The sequence below is a fragment of the Vicugna pacos genome, chromosome 6 (assembly GCF_048564905.1).
Source record: "Vicugna pacos chromosome 6, VicPac4, whole genome shotgun sequence".
Lineage (NCBI taxonomy): Eukaryota > Metazoa > Chordata > Mammalia > Artiodactyla > Camelidae > Vicugna > Vicugna pacos.
This window is the reverse complement of record NC_132992.1, coordinates 58,347,537-58,362,555: the sequence shown is the minus strand read 5'-3', so window position 1 is coordinate 58,362,555 and position 15,019 is coordinate 58,347,537. Positions and strand designations below refer to the sequence as shown.

The window sequence follows — 15,019 nt, the reverse complement described above, 5'->3', positions numbered from 1 at the left end:
GGCCAGCTATACCACCTTAAGAATGTCTGCCATTGGGTTCTTAGAGGAAAGCTGGAACAGATTCCAAAAAAATTGTCCTAAACACACTTACTGGGTTCTTCCCTGAGAGTGTCACTCATAGAAATATCTTCACTGTAAAGAGAAGTACTGAGTGAAGACATAGGAGGGAAAGGGGAAAAGACAGGTGAGGAGGGAGCTTTGAAACTGTAGAGTTGGTATCAGACACAGAAGCCTCAGAAGTGGTTATGGCTGGTTAGCAAAAGGGAGATTAACTGGGTTGACTTCAGAGGAGAGGTGCCCAGAACCTTGGAAAATGTACAGGAACTAAGAGGCCTTCACAGCCTAGCAGCCAGAACAGTCTGCCAGGACCCTGCTGTTCCATTCCTACTGGCACCCTGACCAGACACCCTGCCACTGCTACTCAGGGAACTTTAACCATCCTGGCTTTCTTGAGATTCAAATTCTGAATAGAAGGGTCTGATCAGCTGAAACCAAGCCATGTCTGCGTGCTATTGCCAGGGGCAGGGAGAGTTACCCGTTTCCTTTAGCTTCCACTTTGAGATATGAGGCACTTTCCCACCAAGGCTTATGTAATGGAGGGAATAAGTCCCCCCTCAATGGGAAGGAAGTTGGGTGTTGGGCAGTTAAAAATAGAACAGAGGACCAAGTATCCACATTTAAAAAATACATTCAGGGAGTTGTTAACTGGGCTTATAAGTGATTTTAAAAAATCATTCTTTTGCAGTAGAAAAAACTTTCTCTTATCTGGGAAATTATTTAAGATCAAGATTATCACCCCCAAATTTTAAACGCAATTTTGTGATATTCTACTGATTCATATCTAGGATCAACCAAATAGATTCAAAATTTTTTCTTAGGTACCTGGAGAATACCTAAAAATCCATTTCAGATTTCTATGACTGTCCTGCAGAAATCATCAAGGTTAACCCATAATCTAATTCTACAGATGACAGAAGGTGTAAAGAGTCACCCGGCTGAGTAGTCAGACACAGACTGGGTGTGCGCAAGAGAAAGAGGTAGCTGGAACTAGGAAAACAGCTTTAGACTTAATAAAGCATGGGTGTGATGAGCACCTCAGCTGAAGGAAGGGGGTCATTCTTGCCAGCACGGAGGAAGTAAAATCTTGATACTGGAGCGAGACAGAGGGACAGAAGTGATTTAAACAAGCAAATGTAAAATGATAGCTATGTGACATGATGGAGGTGTGAGCTAATGCTGTGGTGGTGATCATTTTGCAGCATAGAAGTGTGTCAAACTGACATGTTGTACACTTTAAACTTATACATGCTATATGCCAGTTATGTCTCAGTAAAGCTGGAAAAGATTAATTGGACATAGTGCTCAAAAATCTTTGACTCTGCAATGCCTATAAAATTTCCAAACAACATCAGTTGTGTGAGCCCAGTAAACAGAGGACCATACAGGAACAGTACTTTAGCAATGGTGTAATTCTCTACAAGGGAATCTTCTATGTGAACTGTTTTCTTACTGTGTGGAATTCATCTGTTTTTTCCATGAACGTAGGGTTATAAAAAGTCTGATGTAATTGTGAGTTTAGGGCTATGTGTTGAACTGTAAGAAGCCTCATAGAGGAAAAAGGGGACAGGTGGATCAGTGTGCCCTCTGTGTGTTCTACATGTGTTCATTCTTTTGGAACAGAAGTATATCTGAACCCCTGCCTTTTAACAATAGCTTTTTAGAGCTGCTGGAAGAAGGAAAGGAAACCAGAGAATTCCTTTGAATTTTGACCACAGGATGCAGTTATAAAATAAAGTGAAATGGAGAATTCCAAAAAAAAAAACAAGCAAATGTTAAGGATGGCATTTTTTTCGGGGGAGAGAGCCAGAAGAAATGCATCCTGACTTCAACCTCTTCTTTAGAATACAAATCTAGAACATGTTTGACAAGTTTAAGGGTTGCTTAGGAAAGAATGGAGCTCCTCTGGCATACACAGGCCCTGGGTAAGGGGTGCTATGGTTGCACCACACAAGGGTGAGGTCATGACCGGGAAGAGGAACTAAGACTGGTTTACATGCACAAGATACTATTATTATTGTGTTCTTCCTGTTTTACCATGGGAATGCCTAAATCTTAGCAGGCAGAAAAGGGTTTCACAGCAATACGTGTTACTAAAGGGAATTTCCCATTTCTCTCTTTAGTTTAATTTTTTTAATTGAAATCATAACTAAAAGATAGTTTACAATGTTGTCAACGTTTGGTGTACAGCATAATAGTTTAGTCATACATGTCTGTACATATATTCATTTTCATATTCTTTCATAAGTTACACAAGTTTATACTGTATAGCACAGGGAACTATATTCAATATCTTGTAGTATCTATTTTATGTATATTAATTAATATCTGCAAATCTAGAACTCTCAAGTTATCCCTTCTTACCCCCTTCTCCCCTAATAACCATAAGTTTGTTTTCCATGTCTGGGAGTCTGTTTCTGTTTTGTAAGTAAGTTTGTCTGTCTTTTTTTTTTTTTAGACTCCACATAGAAGTGATGTCATACAGTACTTTTCTTTCTCTTTCTGGCTTACCTCACTTAGATTGACATTGTCTAGGTCCATCCATGTTGCTGCAAATGGCATTATTTTATTATTTTTTATGGCTGAGTAGCATTCCATTGTGTGAATATACCACAACTTCTTTATCCAGTCATCTGCTGCTGGACATTTAGGTTGCTTCCAAGTCTTGGCTAGTGTATATGGTGCTGCTGTAAACACTGGGGTGCATGCATCTTCTCTTTAAAGAACATGTTTTTACTTGAACACTTTGCAAATAGGTGCCTCTCCTCTAGGGTCTAGCTATTCTATACATCCTGCCCTTTCCTGCCATTTTGCCTTCATGAGACTCTCCTTCCAAACCCATCATCCCTCTTCAAAATACCTCTTTTACTCTCAACACCTAAAAGGGCAAAAGTTCTACTTGGCTTTGTTGGAAGCTGCTCTGGGCTCTCTTCCCATCCAAAACCTGCCCTGTTCTAGGATCTGCTGGACTCCCTCATCCTCTAATTGTCTAGCCTGAAATTAATCTCTCTACTCTCTGAACAATAATTATCCTTATTTTCTGTACCACTGAACTATTTCCCCTGATATTCTTAGGTATTCTTGTGAATATATATCCTTTTATCTTCCCCAAAATATTGTTAGCTTCTGGTTTGTATACAGAAAGAGCCCAACAATACAGGTTAGCTGAAATGGGAAGGCAACAAAGTACACTGAAAGAATATGGACTTTGGAACCAGACACATCTGACTTTTAATCCTTATCTAGACTATTGGAGATTTACTTTCCTCATCTACAAGATGGGGATAGTAAAATCCACCCCACAATATTGCTGTGATATCTGGAGATCATATGTAAAGCTCTTAGCACATGGTAAGTGCTAAATAAATGCTAGGCATTTTTAGTTTTACATCATAAAAATAGGGAGCTGTGATATCCTTTTCAGTTTTAAAGTTAGTTATAGGCAGAGAAAATAAATCATGTTCCACATAGTAGAAAATATAACTATTATATATTTTTATTATATAAAAAAATAAACTTTTATTTATTTATTTATTTTTACATTTTTTATTGATTCATAATCATTTTACAGTGTTGTGTCAAATTCCAGTGTTCAGCACAATTTTTCACTCATTCATGGACATATACACACTCATTGTCACATTTTTTTCTCTGTGATTTATCATAACATTTTGTGTATATTTCCCTGTGCTATACAGTGTAATCTTGTTTATCTATTCTACAATTTTGAAATCCCAGTCTATCCCTTCCCACCCTCTACCCCCCCCCCCCCGGTAACCACAAGTCTGTATTCTCTGTCCATGAGTCTATTTCTGTCCTGTATTTATGCTTTGTTTTTGTTTTTTAGATTCCACATATGAGCGATCTCATATGGTATTTTTCTTTCTCTTTCTGGCTTACTTCACTTAGAATGACATTCTCTAGGAGCATCCATGTTGCTGCAAATGGCATTATGTTGTCAGTTTTTATGGCTGAGTAGTATTCCATTGTATAAATATACCACTTCTTCTTTATCCAGTCACCTGTTGTAAACTTTTCTTCTAAGAAAAGATTTTAGGTAAATTTTAAAGATTAGGTTTTAAAAGGTTTTCTTAAAAGTCACTTTTTAAATTTAGTTTTCATTGAAGTATAATTTATTTATTATATTGTGTTAGTTTCTGGTGTACAACAAAGTGATTGTTATACATACATATACATATTCCTTTCCATTATGGTTACTACAGGATCTTGAGAAGAGTTCCCTGTTCTATACAGTCAGGCTTTGTTTATTTTATATATAGTAGTTTGTATTAAGTTACTTTAATATGCATTTATAAGTACCCAAATAAATGCATATAAAATAGAAAAAAATTCAGTTTACATTTTGAAACTCTAGCTTTTAGGTAATGGGCATTTGACTGTCATTTGCAATAAGATAATTAGCAAGTCTTAAAAAATTTAATATGAAATAAACAATCTGTATAAAAATATGGAAAATAATATAATAAAAAGCCAGGTCATTTTCAGTTTTTTTTTAATGAAATGAATCAAGAGTTTTAGAGATACAGAGAGTGAATAGTACTTGAAGTTAAAAAATGGTACTGTGTTGGGTTTCAGCCTTTAAAGGATAAGATGATACAGACTGAAACGGAAAGTTAGTATATTGCTTGTGCATTAACTATCCACCATGCTGCCCTTTTTCAATAATTCTAGTGCGAAATGTTTACCTAAGAAGAGAGTAACTGATAAAAAAAAAATTGACAGACCTCTAGCTAGACTCACCAAGAAGAAAAGGGAGAGGACTCAAACAAAATAATGAAAGAGGAGAAATAACAACTGATGCCACAGAAATACTACTAAGAAATTACTATGAACAGTAATATGCAAACAAAATAGACAATCTAGAAGAAATGGACAAGTTCCTAGAAACATACAGCCTGCCAAGACTGAATCAAGAAGAAACAGATAATTTGAACAGACCAGATTAATCACTAGAAGTGAAATAGAATCTGTAATAAAAAAACAAAATACTCCCTGCAAACAAAAGTCCAAAACTGGATGGCTTCACTAGGGAATTCTACCAAACAGACAAAGAAGTTATTCCTACCCTTCTCAGACTCTTTCAAAAGACTGAAGAGGAAGGAACACTCCCAAAGTCATTCTATGAGGCCACCATCATCCTGATACCAAAACCAAAGACACTGCCAAACAAGATTATAGGCCAGTATCTCTGATGAATATAGATGTAAAACTCCTCAACAAAATATTAGCAAAGTAAATCCAATAATACATAAAAAGTATTATACACCATAAGCAAGTTGGATTCATCACAGGGTCACAAGGACGGTTCAACATATGCAAATCAATCAATATGATAAACCACATCAACAAAAGGAAAGACAAAAACTGCATGACCATTTCAACAGCTGTAGAAAAAGTATTTTACAAAATTTGACATATGTTCCCCCTATGCCCATTTTGGTTAGAGTTTGTATCATGAATGGATGTTAATGTAATGAGTATTATATTGACTGTGAATTTGTCATAAATGACTTAACAATGAAAAGCTGAAAGTCTTTCTGCTACATTCAGGCACAAGATGCACATTCTCACCACTACTATTCAACATAGTATTGGAAGTCCTAGCTATGATAGTTAAACAAGAAAAACAAATAAAAGATATCAAAATTGGAAGGGAAGAAGTAAAATTGTCACTATTTGCAAATGATATACAATGAAGAAAAGACAGTCTCTTTAGTAAGTGGTATTGGGAAAACTGGACAGCCTCATGTAAATCAATGAAATTAGAACACTCCCTCACGCCGTATACAAAAATAAACTCAAAATAGTTTAAAGACCTAAATATAAGATGTGACACCATAAAACTCCTAGATGAGAACATAGGCAAAACATTCTCTGACATAAAATTGTAATAATATTTTCTTAGATCAGTTTCCCAAGGTGAAAGAAATAAAGGGAAAAACAAATGGGACCTAATCCAACTTATACGCTTTTGCACAGCAAAGGAAACATCAATAAAATGAAAAGACAACCTATGAAATGGGAGAAAGTATTTGCAAACAATGAAACTGACAAGGGGGTGAATTTCCAAAATATACAGACAATGCATTCAGCTTGATATCACAAAATAACCTAATAAAAAAAAAGGGCAGAAGACCTAAATAGACATTTCTCCGAAGAAGACATATAGATGGCCAACAGGCATGTGAAAAAATGCAAATCAAACCACGATGATGTATCATCTCACACCGGTCATAATGGCCATCATCAAAAAGTCTACAAATAATATATATGTGTGTGTGTGTGTGAATATTATTCAGCCATAAAAAAGAAAAATATTGTCATTTGCAGCAACATGGATGGACCTAGAGATTATACTAAATGAAGTCAGACAAAGAAAGACAAACGTTACTTATCACTTACATGTAGAATCTAAAAAAGTAAAAATCAACTTATTTACAAAATAGAAACAGACTCACAGACACAGAAAACAAACCTATGGTTACTAAAGGGCAAAAGGGAGTTGAAGGATAAATCAGAAGTATGGGATTAGGAGATACAAACCACTATATATAAAATAAACAATAATGATTTATTACTGTATAGCACAGGTAATTATATTCCACATCTTATAATAACCTATAATGGAAAATAATTTGAAGCTATACACCTGAAAATAACACAATATTATGAATCAACTATTTTTTATAAATAAAAAAGGAGAGTAACTTCACAGCAGATTCCTTTTGGATTTCTAACAAAATCCAACCAATACTGATGACAATAAATATTCCTTTACTACAAGGAATAATTGCTGTCTTTGTAATTCAATGGAATATGAGTTAAAAAATTAGCTGAAATACAGCTTTTCACATAACCTTTTGTTGAATTATTGATGTCTTGTCTCTTTTTATAAGACAGAATGTCACGGTGATAATTATGGCTCCCAAACAACTCCCAGTCAAAATTCAGGACCACATTTCTGTCTTCGATGTTTTGTCAGTGATTATAACATCTTCATGGAGAAGATCATGGATATTTAAAAGAAATTAATAGAAGTTTAGTTGAAAATTGTCAAAGCTAGTTTTATGCTTAAAATATGATCCATCAATTAAAGAAGCTTAAAGCTAGACGATCATGTGGTCCAATCCCTGATTTTGTGATTCTAATATTATTGTAGAAACATGGATATCGGATGCCTTTTATCTGCCCCTCCTCCACCTGCCTCCGTCTGGCAGTAGAACTCTGAGGACTACAGAAACAGACTTTCTTGCTCTTTGGCTTTGATTGACCAGTGGGGAGACACTACAGGACATCACAAGAAGGGAGTATTTTCAGGATCCCCCAGATGGATGCCTACTTTAATGAAAAGTCATAACTCATTTTTCTAATCACTCCCTCCTCTTGTCCCTTCAGGCTCAAGTGCAGTTAAGAGCTGTTGCTAAACCTGGGTACTGCCCTACTTGCTCTGCTTTCTCACTCATAGTGGTTCTCAGACTTTATCTTGCACTGGAATCACTGAGGGGCTCCTTAAACCCCACTTATAGTTACCTCCACAGCAAAGTTTCTGATTCAGATGTCTGAGATGGCTGCTGCTGATCTGCATTTTTAACAAGTTCCCAGGTGATGCTAGAACCATTGCCCTACAGCCCTATACCTTGACCACTGTTTTATAAATTATCCTAGTTATCTCTTCCTTCTGGAACCTTGACTAATATGAATGACTAAAAAAATTAGTTGAAAATAGACAAAGTTTGTTTATGATTAAACATGATTTTCAGGTGCTTGTTTGAAAAAAATTTAAACCAAAGAAGAGAAAGCTTTAGGAATTTAGGAAATCATTTTGTCCAATAAATTTCAGAGCAGAAAAGATGTAGACAAAGAGAGGTCAAGTGATTTACCAGCCAGTTTTTGTCCTGATTTTCAGAAATTTTTCCAGGATACTATGCTGCCTCTTATACAGTAGCTCTTATCCCTCCCACCCCACTTCCCTCTCCCGTCACCTGGATTGTGTAATCACCCACCCCACTTCCCTCTCCCGTCACCTGGATTGTGTAATCACCACCTGTGTTTCCATTATTTCCATCTTTAGGTTTGGGCACCAGAGGTGCATGTGGTATTTCAAGTAAACATGCACCAACAGTTTGCGGCAACTCAGAAGACCTCTAGCTCACTTTTTAGTATAGGTCTTAGCTGAACAGAATGTTTCATTGATGTTTTGTGCTCATGGGAGATAAGAGTCAACAGCAGGACACTTGTTTAAATATTTGAGTCCTGTCTATCCATTTGTTGTCCAAGTCATCTTGCACTCACCCACACAGAAACTCCCTGGACACTTTGCTTCTCTCTCACCTATTTTCCAAAGACCTTTTCCCAGTTAATCTTTATCAGCTTGGCTTTTCAAATTGTTATCTGAGAATCCCATACCTTACCTTCCATCTGTTTAGGCATTTGTTTTTCTCAGCAGTTGTAGTTCTTCTTTGCCCTCTTTGCTTTGAAGTTTCTAAGTGAAAACCCATGGCACTGACTGCCCAGCTCCAACCACACTTTCCTGGGAGCTGTAGCCTGTTGCAGTGTTCTCTGGCCACAGAAATGGGGCCAGGAGTCAGTAAAAGACACAAGCTCCTTCCTCAAGATTTTTGACTATAGGCAACTAGATTTCTCCTAGGAGGCTAAAGCTGTGAGATTGGAAAATTAAGAGCTTTGAACAGCCACATTTTTTGCAAAGTGGCAGCCAAACAAGAAGAAATGAGAGATGGGGGACTGCTCCAATACGCCACACCCTGGGTTCCAGCTTTTCCTGAGGTTTAGGGACATCCTCGGCCATCTTATTAAAACTCCCCATTTTTACTTAAAACAATTCAGTTTGGATTTCCATTACATGAAGTCAAACATTGTGATTGAAATTGATAAAGTAGCACAAAATGGTCATTCCTGTTTATCTGATCACTACTAGTTACAATAGTATGCATTTCTTGAGTATGTTCTGTGGACCATTTAATCCACACAACACTCCTCAGATTTGGGTAGAACAGGGGAGAAAACTGAGGTTAAGAGAGATTACATGGCCATTCCCTGCCTCAATGTTGTACAACTATACAAGGCTAAGCCCAGATTCCTACCAGGTCTCCCCAGATTTAAACAACCTGTATTCTTAACCACTGTGTTCTGTCTGGATCAATTAGACCAAACTTCCTTTTTAAGTAACAGGCAAGTGTAGAAGAATGGGGTTTGATGCTCTTTTGTATTCAGAATTCAGCATCTTAGAGTTGATCATCCTATCATTAAGTTTCATAGCACACAGTTTACACCTCTGAGTAATTCGCTCCTACAATTTTCTCTGACGCAGCATGAAACTCTGCCTGGCAAAGTCCTGCTCATCCTTCAAAGCTAACTTTGATATAACCTCCCATGGAGTCTTTCCTACTCCAGGCTGAACGAATCACTCCCTTTCTTCTTGCTTTGCAGTTTGCATTACAGTTAATTGGTTACTTGTCTGGCTCTAATACTAGGTTGAGAGCACAATGCAGTCATGGACTGTGTGTTCATCATTTTGTCTAACTCCTGTTCCTGACATAATCCTTGCCTTAGAATAGGTGCTTAATAATTGCTTGTTGAACTAAATTGATTTGGGGAGCTTGCAGAGCCCAACCAGAGCAGATGAAGGAATCATATTCTTGTACCTGGACAATTATGAAAAATGGCACAAGGTGGCCCTATCACTATGGCTTGGGTGAGGATACGTCTTTACAAGGGGCAGGGAGACTCCCTGGTGTGACTAATGGGAGACTTTCAACCCGTCACTCCTAATGCAGTTTATTCTCAATACCTATCAAAGTCTGAACACTGTTCACTAACTGAATTTGCAATACCCAGGCCCTCACTGTGGCATGTAAAATACAAAATAGCTATGATTTATTTATGATCCTTGACTGCATCCCAGGTGACATTCTGAGTATGTATTTTCACCAGGGCTGGCTTTATATTAATTGAACAGTACAAGACACAGGCCGGTGTCTTCATTTCCAGGATTGGGGATAGCTGTTTCAAGGACCAAGCCCTGAACATGCCTCTGGGCCTGGCTCTGAAGTTTAAATTTGCCTTTTTATGACAATGGTTTGAATGTCTGCAGTGGCTCAACTACTGTCAGGTCTCTTCCATGAATCAGCAAGTGGGAGGCAGCTGGCAGCAGGCAGTCAGCTTTGAGCTATATTGCATAATGACCAGGAGGCACAGAAGCCAGGACGTAACACGTCAGTGAGAATGAGAAAGAAAGAGAAATCACTAGTTTGGCCTACGAATCCAACACTTGCTAGCTACATGTGATTTACCAACTTTTTAGTAACTATGGCTAATATTTTATCTCAATCCCTTTTAAACTTGCTACCCAACCCATGTTTGGATTTCCTCCTTTCCACCTACAATTGCTGAATAATCACAGAGTGATCGCTAGTATTCACCTAAGAAAACATGAGAACACCTCATGAAGAAATAAATTATAAAAGATACTTGAAAGATAAATTAAAAATGACTCTTGGAGTATCTGAGTATCAGCCCCTCTTGGAGAGCATGAATAAATGAGTGTTCCCTGAATTTTAGACAGCCTCTTTTCATTGAATTTGAAATATTCAACTAGAAACAAAGCTGTGAGCCACAAGATGGTGGAATAGAAAGACCTCGAGCTCACCTCCTCTCATGGACACACCAAAATCACAACTATTTGCAAAACAACCATCAGTGAAAAAGACCAGAACTTACCAGACAAGATCTACAACTAAAGATAAATCACGAAGGAACAATAATGAGACGTGTAGGAGGGGCAGAGTCATGATATCAAATCATATACCAGGGTGGGTGATCCACAAACAGGAGAATAATTACAACTGCAAAGGTTCTCCCAGAGGAGAGGTCATACTTTGGGCTCCCCAGCCCAGGGGTCCTGGCCTGGGAAGAGAAGTCCCCAGAGCATTTGGCTTTGATGATCAGCAAGGCTTACTTTCAGGAATCTCAGAGGACAGGGAAATAGAGACTCCACTCTTAAAGGGCTCACACAAAATCTCGCACACTCTGGAACCCAGGGCAGAAGCAGTTATTTGATGGGAACGTAGGCCAGACCTGTCTTCTGATCCCAGAGAGTCACCCAGAGAGGCAGGAGGCAACTCCAACTCACTGTGGGGACATAGACAGTGCCAGCAGCCATTTTTGGGAGTTCCTTCTACCACATGGACACTGCTGCTGACAAACACCATTTTGGAATCTTTAGCTTATTAGCACCAGGACCCAGCCCCACCCCAACAGTCTACAGGCACCAGTGCTGGGATGCCTCAGGCCAAGCAACTAAGTAGACACTGACAGAGCCCCACGGAGTAGTGGACAGGCTGCCTTAAGAGCCCCTGAGCCCACAGCCACCTCTGGACATGGCCTTGCCCACTAGAGGGCCCAGGACCTGGCCCAGTGTACCAGTGCATGGGCACTAGACCTGAGACCCCCCAGGGCCCTTCAGCCAGAGACCCCAAGTCCTAGGCCCTGCCCACTAGTGAGCATGCCCTAGCCTCAGGCCCAATTCCACCCACCAGTGGGCAAACACTAGCCACAAGAAAACAATAATACCTCAGTCTACAGCCAGGGCCTGTCCACTAGCAGGCCAGATCCTGTCCTGGGACCAGCTGGGCCAGGCCCTGCCCACTATGGGTAAAGCCAGGGTAGCAATATTTACATCAGACAAAATAGACTTCAAAATAAAAACTTGTAAGAGACAAAGAAGGACATTACATAATGATCAAGGAATCAGTCCAAGAAGATATAACAATTGTAAATATATATATACCCAACATATATATGTAAATATTATATGTACCTAAGTACATAAAGCAAATACTAACAGACAAAGAGAGAAACCAACAGCAACACAATACTAGTAGGGGACTTTAACACCCCACTCACATCAATGGGCAGGTCATTCAGACAGGAAATCAATAAGGAAACATTGGCCTTAAATGACACATTAGGCCAGATGAGCTTAATAGATACATATACAGAACATTCCATCCAAAAGCAACAGAATATACATTCTTTTGAAGTGCACATGGAACATTCTCCAGGATTTATCACATGCTAGGCCACAAAAGAAGCCTCAGTAAATTTAAGAAAACTGAAATCGTATCAAGCATCTTTTCCGATCACAATGCTATAAGACTAAAAATCAGCTACAAGATAAAACTGTAAAAATCACAAACATGGAGGCTAAACAGTATGCTACTAAGCAACCAATAGATCACTGAAGAAATCAAAGAGGAAATAAAAAAAATACCTGGAGACATATGAAAACAAAAGCACAACAATCCAATAATCTTTGGGACTCAAAACAACACAAACAGATGTTAAGATATATTGTGTTCATGCCTGGCCAGTCTGCAACATCTGACTGCGGCATCCGGAGGGGCAGTGACCCGCCCGCCCGCAGCAGAGGAGAGCTGCATCTGACCCCGTGTTAGGAGGAGGCGCGATCTGCTTGCCGACAGGTGCTGGGAGCAGCACAGAAGAGGGCGCCAACGGAGGGCCTATGAAAACAAGCTGAGCTTCCAAAACAGGCCGAAGACAGAAAGACTTCACATTAAAAGCACACAGACTCCAGGAGAACACCGACAACCCCCTTTTTAAAAAAAATCTGTTTTTACCTGTTCTATTTTCTATTACTCTCTTAATTTTTACTTCTTAATTCATTTCTATTTCTCTTGGGTTTTGATGTCCTGTTATTGATTAGACACAGGCTTCAAACACATATATTCATCTCCCCACCCCCCCTTTTTTTTTTTAAAGGTTTTAAAAGGACGTCTCCACCCGATTAATACTCTGCTTCAACCCGCTCTTCTATTATTCATTATACATTGTTTTCAAACCCTCTTTCTCCCTTCTCTTAAAAATCTTTCTCTCTCTCTCTTATATTTTCTTTTTTTTCTTTTTTTCTTTTTTCTTTTTTTTCCTAAGTTCTATTCCTAAATAGGCATTAGATAGATAAAATCCTTAAGATCCAAAATAGACAACTGATACTCCATAAACCACAGTGCCAGAGAGGTATGAGCAAGATGAAAAAGCAGAGAAACCTTTCCCAATTAAAAGAACAAGAGGAATCCCCTGAAAGAAAGCTCAATGAAATAGACATCGATAGCCTACTAGATCAAGATTTCAAAAAAGGAGTGATCAAATTGCTGAAGGAATTAAAAGAGATAATGCTTAGAGAAATAAAATATGTCAAAAATGAAATTGAAGCTATAAAGAAGAGCCAAGCAAAATGGGAAAACTCATTGACAGAGATGAGGAATGACCTAACAGCTGTGCAAAGCCGACTAGTTAATGCAGAGGAACGAATTAGTGATCTAGAAGACAGGGCAACAGAAAGCACCCATTCAGAAGAACTACAAGATAAGCAAATAAAAAATAATGATAATAGCATAAGGGACCTATGGGATAATATAAAGCGTCCCAATCTTCGCATAATAGGGGTCCCAGAAGGGGAAGAAGGATCAAAGGGAATTGAAAAGGTTTTTGAAGAAATCATGACTGAAAACTTCCCAAACTTAAAGAAGGAATCAGATATCCAAGTACAGGAAGCTCAGAGGGTCCCAAACAGGAAGAACCCAAATAGACCCACACCAAGACATATCATAATCAAGATGGCCAGAGTCAAGGATAAAGAAATGATTCTAAAGGCAGCAAGAGAAAAGCAAAGAGTGAACTACAAGGGAACCCCCATAAGGCTCTCAGCTGATTTCTCTACACAAACACTACAGGCCAGAAGGGAGTGGCAAGATATATTCAAAGCCCTGAATGAAAAAAAGATGCAGCCTAGGATACTTTATCCAGCAAGGCTATCCTTTAGGATAGAAGGAGAAATAAAGAGTTTCACAGACAAAAAAAAGCTGCAGGAGTTTAGCAACACTAAACCCATGCTAAAAGAAATATTGAAAGGGCTATTCTAAATAGAAAAGCAGCAGGATGCTACAGAAATGAGAAACGTACAACTGGAAAGGTGATAATTCATGAATTACAAATAAAGAAAACACGAAATTATAAAAGAAGACATACAAATCACTGAGAGTGGGAGAGGGAGGCAGGGAAATATAGAACTTTTTTCTTTCTTTTTAAAATTTTTTTAACAGTAGGATGGGTTTGAGATCATGTTATTATCAGTTTATTAAAAATGGGTATAGGTTAATAGATTTACAAAAAAGGGTAACCACAAGTCAAAAATTTACAAGGGAGTCACAAAAATTAAATAAAATCCATGATAATACAAAGGAAAATTACCAAACCACAAAAGGAAGAAGAAAGGAACAAAGAGGATATACCAATTCAACTGCAAAGATAAGTTCAAAATGGCAATAAACACACATCTATCATTAATTACTGTAAATGTTAATGGACTAAATGCCCCAGTCAAAAGACATAGAGTGGCAGACTGGATAATAAAGCAAGAACCTTCAATATGCTGCATACAAGAGACCCACTTTAGGGAGAAGGACACATATAGATTGAGAGTGAAAGGATGGAAAAGGATATTCCATGCAAATGGAAAAGCCAAAAAAGCAGGTGTTGCAGTACTGATTTCAGACAAAATAGACTTTAAAACAAAGGCCATAAAGAAAGATAAAGAAGGACATTTTATAATGATTAAAGGAGTGATACAAGATGAAGATATTACACTCGTTAATATATATGCACCCAATATAGGAGCACCTAAGTACATACAAGAATTACTAACAGAGATAAAGGGGGATATTGATGGGAATACAATAATAGTTGGAGATTTTAACACTGCATTAACATCACTAGACATATCTTCCAGACAGAAAATAAACAAGGCAACAGAGAAATTAAATACTACAATAGAAAAACTAGATTTGGTGGATATTTTCAGAGCTTTACACCCCCAAAAAATAGAATATACATTCTTTTCAAGTGC

The 15,019-nt window shown here is 38.1% G+C and overlaps 1 protein-coding gene and 1 long non-coding RNA gene across 2 annotated transcripts in view; one reads left to right on the top strand and one right to left on the bottom strand.

Annotated features, from left to right (window-relative positions):
• Positions 1-15,019, top strand: part of SLC35F4 (solute carrier family 35 member F4) — a 222,599-nt gene that overhangs the window by 169,731 nt on the left and 37,849 nt on the right. The window lies entirely within an intron of this gene.
• The window catches only part of LOC140696940 (uncharacterized), a 132,313-nt gene continuing 121,171 nt past the window's right edge, over positions 3,878-15,019 (bottom strand). The window contains exon 3 of the long non-coding RNA XR_012073642.1: positions 3,878-4,097. This is a non-coding gene — a long non-coding RNA (uncharacterized lncRNA). The remainder of the gene's footprint in view (positions 4,098-15,019) is intronic.